The sequence below is a fragment of the Mesocricetus auratus genome, unplaced genomic scaffold, assembly GCF_017639785.1.
Source record: "Mesocricetus auratus isolate SY011 unplaced genomic scaffold, BCM_Maur_2.0 Super-Scaffold_100033, whole genome shotgun sequence".
Classification (NCBI taxonomy): Eukaryota; Metazoa; Chordata; class Mammalia; order Rodentia; family Cricetidae; genus Mesocricetus; species Mesocricetus auratus.
The window spans coordinates 3,209,405-3,216,452 of record NW_024429213.1 but is presented as its reverse complement, the minus strand read 5'-3'; positions in this window follow the sequence as shown (position 1 = coordinate 3,216,452).

Genomic DNA, 7,048 nt, shown 5'->3' with positions numbered 1-7,048 from the left:
AGGCTCTCTGGTATGATGCAGCCCAGGCACAAGCTAGAGTTAATGCCACGGCTGAAGATGAGAATCAGAGGCAGTGGACATTTGAAATGCTGACAGGTCAGGGTCAACATGCCCTTAATCAAACCAACTACATCTGGGGCGTCTATGGTCAGGTGTCGGCCGCCGCTATTAAAGCATGGAAGGCCCTCACAAAAGGGGAGAGTCCAGTGGACACCTTACAAAGATTGTCCAAGGACCCCAAGAGCCATTTTCAGACTTTGTGGCCAGAATGACAGAGGCCGCCAGTCGCATCTTTGGTGATTCAGAACAAGCTATGCCCCTGATTGAGCAACTTGTCTATGAACAAGCAACCCAGGAATGTCGAGCGGCTATCGCCCTCGCAAAAGCAAAGGTTTACAAGATTGGCTCAGAGTGTGCAGGGAGCTGGGGGACCCCTAACCAATGCAGGACTAGCTGCCGCCATTTTACAAACGCACAGGTATAGAGATTTATCTAATCGAAAAGCTTGTTTTAATTGTGGGAGAATGGGGCACCTTAAGAAAGATTGTCAAGCCCCTGAAAGAACAAGAGAATCGAAGCTTTGCTATCGTTGTGGTAAAGGTTATCATAGGGCTAGCGAATGCAGGTCAGTCCGGGATGTAAAAGGGAGGCTTCTGCCCCCTATTGAAGAATCCAAGGTACCCCAATCAAAAAACGGGTCACGGGGCCCATGGTCCCAGGGCCCTCAGAAATATGGGAACCAATTTCAGAAAAGCAATCAAGAGGAAGTAGAGGTTTCCGAGGAACCTCCGGAATGGACTTGCGTGCCGCCTCCGACTTCTTACTCATGCCCCAAATGAATGTTCAACCGGTCCCAGTCCATTCCCTGGACCTTTGCCCCCTGCCACCATTGGGCTTATTCTGGGCCGTGGCTCCTTAACTTTACAGGGACTCATTATATATCCTGGGATTGTTGACCCATATCATAAAGAGGAGATTCAAGTTCTCTGTTCTAGCCCTCGGGTGTATTTTCTATAAAGCAGGGAGATAGAATTGCACAACTGGTGTTGCTGCCCTCCCTCGGGGATGGAGAAACCTACACTTTACAAAAAAGGGCTATGGGATCTTCTGGAAGTGATTCAGCCTATCTGGCTATACCCCTAAATGAGAGACCTACAATAAAATTGTTAATTAATGGAAAAGAATTTGAAGGGATAATGGATTCGGGAGCAGACAAAAGCATTATTTCACTCCATTGGTGGCCGAAGTCTTGGCCCACTGTTGTTTCATCTCATTCTCTACAAGGTCTTGGATACCAGTCCTCTCCTGCCATCAGTGCCTCAGCCTTAACCTGGCGGGATGCTGAAGGCAAACAGGGATGTTTTACCCCTATGTGTTGCCACTCCCTGTAAATTTATGGGGACGAGATGTGTTACAAGCCATGGGCATGACCCTAACTAATGAATACTCCCCCAGGCATCAGCCATTATGGCAAAGATGGGGTATACAAATGGTAGAGGCTTGGGTAGGCAAGAACAAGGCAGAATAAAACCCATTACACAACACGGAAATCGGGGTAGAAAAGGACTGGGTTTTATTTAGGGGCCGTTGAGGCTTCACGACCCATACCATGGAAAACAGAGGAGCCGTTATGGGTCTCTCAATGGCCTCTATCCTCTGAAAAATTAGAGGCTGTCACAAGATTAGTGCAAGAACAGGAACGGCTGGGGCATCTAGAGCCTTCTACCTCCCCATGGAATACACCAATTTTTGTTATTAAGAAGAAATCTGGGAAGTGGAGATTACTCCACGACCTGCGGGCCATTAACAATCAGATGCATCTTTTTGGCCCTGTTCAAAGAGGCCTTCCTTTGCTTTCTGCACTTCCTCAAGATTGGAAGCTTATTATTATAGATATTAAGGATTGTTTCTTCTCTATTCCACTTTACCCACGGGATAGACCAAGGTTTGCCTTCACTATCCCTTCTCTTAATCATATGGAACCAGACAAGAGATTTCAGTGGAAGGTACTGCCGCAAGGCATGGCCAATAGCCCAACAATATGTCAGCTATATGTGCAGGAGGCTTTGGAGCCAATTAGGAAGCAATTTACATCTTTAATCGTTATCCATTATATGGACGATATTCTTATTTGTCACAAAGAGTTAGATGTTTTACAAAAGGCTTTTCCCATGCTGGTGGCTGAATTAAAACAGTGGGGATTAGAGATTGCCTCAGAAAAGGTTCAAATTGCAGATACAGGCCTCTTTTTGGGCTCAAAGATTACTCCCAAAAATATAGTTCCTCAGAAAATAGAAATTCGCAAAGACCACTTACAAACATTAAATGATTTTCAGAAACTTCTGGGAGATATAAATTGGTTGAGGCCCTTTTTAAAAATTCCATCTGCTGATCTAAAACCCCTCTTCGATCTCCTGGAGGGTGAGCCTCATATCTCCTCACCCAGAAAATTTACCCCTGCCGCCCACCGAGCCTTACAGATGGTGGAAGAGGCCTTACAGGAAGCACAATTACAACGAATTGAGGAGTCACTACCTTTTAATCTGTGTGTTTTTAAGACAGCTCAATTGCCAACTGCAGTCCTGTGGCAACATGGACCATTACTTTGGATTCATCCAAATGCTTCCCCTGCTAAGATTATTGACTGGTACCCTGATGCTGTTGCACAGCTCGCGCTTCGCGGAATAAAAGCAGCTGTTACACATTTTGGCAGGGATCCTGATTCCTTGATTGTGCCTTATACTGCTGCACAAGTTCAGACCTTGGCAGCCACATCTAGTGATTGGGCAGTTTTAGTTACTTCCTTTTCAGGACAAATTGATAATCATTTTCCAAAGCATCCAATTTTACAGTTTGCCCTAAACCAGGCTATAGTGTTTCCACAAGTGACAGCTAAAGACCCACTCCCAGATGGGACTGTGGTGTACACTGATGGATCAAAAACTGGTATGGGAGCTTATGTGGTCAAGGATAGGGTTATATCTAAACAATATAATGAAACTTCACCTCAAGTTGTAGAATGTCTGATAGTACTGGAGGTTCTTGAGGCTTTTCCAGGACCCCTCAATATTGTATCAGATTCCTCTTATGTGGTTAATGCAGTTAATCTCCTTGAGATAGCTGGAATAATAAGATCCTCCAGCAGAGTTGCTAACATCTTTCAGAAGATACAAGCTGCCTTGTTAAATAGGAGATTTCCTGTTTTCATTACCCATGTCCGAGCACATTCTGGACTCCCAGGTCCCATGTCCTTAGGGAATGACTTAGCGGACAAGGCTACAAAGCTGGTGGCCGCTGCCTTGTCTACCCATGCACAAGCAGCAAAAGAATTCCATAAGCGCTTTCATGTGACGGCTGAGACCTTGCGCCGTCGTTTTGCTCTATCCAGGAAAGAGGCTAGGGAAATTGTTACTCAATGCCAGAATTGCTGCGAATTCTTACCTACTCCCCACATGGGAATAAACCCACGTGGCATTAGACCATTGCAGATGTGGCAGATGGATGTTACTCATATTCCCTCTTTTGGAAGGCTTCAATATGTTCATGTTTCTGTTGACACCTGTTCTGGCGTAATGTTTGCCACACCCCTAACAGGGGAAAAGGCCTCATATGTGATTCAACATTGCCTTGAGGCCTGGAGTGCTTGGGGAAAACCCAGAATTTTAAAAACAGACAATGGACCAGCATATACCTCTCAAAAATTCCGACAGTTTTGTCGGCAAATGGATGTTACCCATCTAACTGGCCTACCTTATAACCCTCAAGGACAGGGCATTGTGGAACGTGCCCATCGTACACTCAAATCATATCTGATTAAACAAAAGGGGAGTATTGAGGATGTTCTACCCTCGGTACCAAGAGTTGCTGTATCCATGGCACTTTTTACCCTTAATTTCTTGAACTCTGATGCCCAAGGCCACACTGCGGCCGATCGCCACAGTTTAGAGCCTGATAGGCCAAAAGAAATGGTAAAATGGAAAGATGTCTTGACTGATCTCTGGAAAGGCCCGGATCCTATTCTTATAAGATCCAGGGGAGCTGTGTGTGTTTTTCCACAGGAGGAAGAAAACCCCCTGTGGATCCCTGAAAGACTCACTCGAAGAGCTCCTTCACAACTCCAGAATAAGAAGGATGGAGGCCAAGTGGGTGATGAAGACTCTCCTACTCGGGATGATGGTTCCTAGTATGATGGGAGAGTTACGGTGGGCCATCATGTCTACCTTCCCCTACCGATGCCAGTGATGCAGAATGCCCAGGTGTTCCCTAGATTTTTCACAAATAATAGAGAGTTGGGGCTTGCCTTTTTGCCTTTAGATCCTCAGATACAGAGTTTTCAGGATGAGAGAACCTTGTCATTAGTAGGAAGCTTGTGCTTTACTGTGATTTCTTCATTAAAGGATAATTTTATTCATATGGATCCAGAAAGATCTAATGCTAATCCTTTTGAATTAATGGAAGCTGTACTGATCTTTCTCCTATGATAGTGAGAAGGGACAGATTACTTTTGATTGGAAAGGGGCATTAGGCAACAGTCTGAGTGAGGGACAGAGCTCTGGATCATCTGATTGGTCCTCCTCCAATGTTAAGTATACCCCTTTTAAGAGAACTAATTATTCAGCTGCCCTTTATTTGGGTTGTGAGTAATGATACCTTAGGTAAGAATCAGAAAGAAATAAATTGTTCTGCTTAGAATTGTTTTTATGCATTATGCTGGGATGCTATTAAGCACCCTTTTGCTTTGGTAATGCGCATGCCTCGATTTATTCCAGCTCCTGTTGAGGCGCCAAGTAATTTGAGTTTGTTTAGGGAAAAGCGAGATTTTTGGGATCTCTGCTATTATTGTGGGCCTGATAGCCACCGCCGCGGTTACTGCTTCGGTTACCGCCTCGGCCCTTGCACTTTCTGCCACTGTGCAGACAACTCAAACCATTAATGAACTATAGGCCACTGTGACCATGGTCCTAGATAAACAGGCCACTGCCAATTCTCAGATACAAGGAGGCCTGATGTTGGTAAACCAACAGATTAATTTGGTTCAGGAACAATTGCATATATTGTGGCAGATGGCCCAATTGGGATGTGAACAAAGTTGCCTGGCCTTTGTGTCACTTAGTACAATATGAGAATTTTACAAGAGCAGCTAACCTGTCAAAAGCTCTGTCTCAACATTTATTACAGAATTGGACTTTTGAGTTTGAGCAGACACTCCGTGAGTTGAGAATGGCGATCCTGCAAGTGAATTCGACGCATCTGGATCTTTCTCTGATGGAAGACCTCTCCCCTGGATTTCATCTGCATTTTCTTATTTTAAGGAATGGGTGGGGGTAGGATCATTTAGCCTAGTTCTCTGCTGTGGAATAGTGTTGATGCTTTGGATGGTGTGTACGCTCAGAGCCCAAACAAAAGGAGAAAGTGGTGGTGGCACAAGCACTTGCTGCCTTAGAACACGGAGCATCCCCTGACATTTGGTTAACCATGTTAAAGCAATAGGTCGCTGGCCTCCCAGCTCTTGCACCCCACGAGGCTAGTCTCATTGCACGGGATAGAGTGGGTAGGCTTCAGCAGCCCAAGGAGTTGCAAGGCTAAGCACTGCACAGGAGAGGTCTGCGGTATAACGACTTTCTCCTGGGAGATAAGTCATCTTGCATGAAGGTTCTATGTCATGATCTCCTTCCCCCAGAAAAAGACATCGGACTGGTCAGGACTTCCTCTGGGGATAAGACCCTGGAGAGGAGCTTTGTACATGTTCCGAATTTGCACATGGGGATTTGACCTCTATCTCCACTCCAAAGTTGTGGGTGTCCTATTGCTTCAAAAATAAATGAATAGGGGGAGATGTGAGGAGCCGCCCTCGCTATCGCTATTGCCGTTAGAAGATGGCGCTGACATCCACTGTCAGTTGGAGTTAACTGTCGCTGTCAGTTGGAGTTAACTGTCGCTGTCAGTTGGAGTTAACTGTCGCTGTCAGTTGGAGTTAACTGTCGCTGTCAGTTGGAGTTAACTGTCGCTGTCAGTTGGAGTTAACTGTCGCTGTCAGTTGGAGTTAACCGTTTAAACTGTGCCTCTCCCGTGACGTCATCTGGGGTGATGTGCAAACCACCAATCCCGGCTCTACACATCTCACTCGGAGCTCCTAGGCTTATATAAGGGGCTGGGTTTCTTAGCTTGGGGTCTCCCTCTAAGAAGCTGATCATCTATCTCTCAAGATGCATTAAAGCTTTACTGCAGAAGGATCCGAGTGTTCTGCGTCGTTCTTGCTGGCGAGACGGTAGCGCGGGACAGAGCAGAGCTGGAGAAAGGTATGAAACAGGCAGGAGTGACACAGTCAATTACACCAGCTACACAATATCCATTCTACCTCATACTCATGTTTAGCAAACTCTTGCTTCTGCTAAAAGTGCTAAAAGTGTTTTTTAGCACTTTTACCACTTTCCCTCACCTTTACTTTAAAGGAAATGTGACTAACATCAGTTTGTCTTCCTAACTTCAAACATTTTCCTCCTAAATTCTTCAGACACTTTGTGAAATCAATGCACAGATCAAATAGTTTTTCTGATAGTGCAGTATCTGGATTTTATTATGACTTTTAAAAAACTCATAATTGTATAAAGAAGAAATAAGCATCATCCATAGTTATATGTCCATCCCCAACCAATGTTAGCAAGTCATTGACTGGTCTTCTGGCACTTTTGTATTCATTTTACAAATAAACGTGGGGTCCTACTGTCAATATTATTTTTAATAGAATTTTTGTTAGGGTACTTGTAGGTTCTTGTGCAGATGTCAGAAAAAAAGAAGAGAGAGGCTGTGTGCATTTTATTCAGGTTCATCCGATGTGGATATTTTGTGAAATCATAGTAATGATATTGGCTTTAATACAGCGTAATGCTGTTTTTCCAGTGTCATTTGGGTGTAATTGTGTGTATGTGTGTTATATCATCTGTGATTATATCACCTTCGTGGATTCATTTATCCACCACTATAGTCAACACTACAGGAATTTCTTATGTTGCCCTTTTACGACCACTTTTTCTCTGCTCCTCGAACT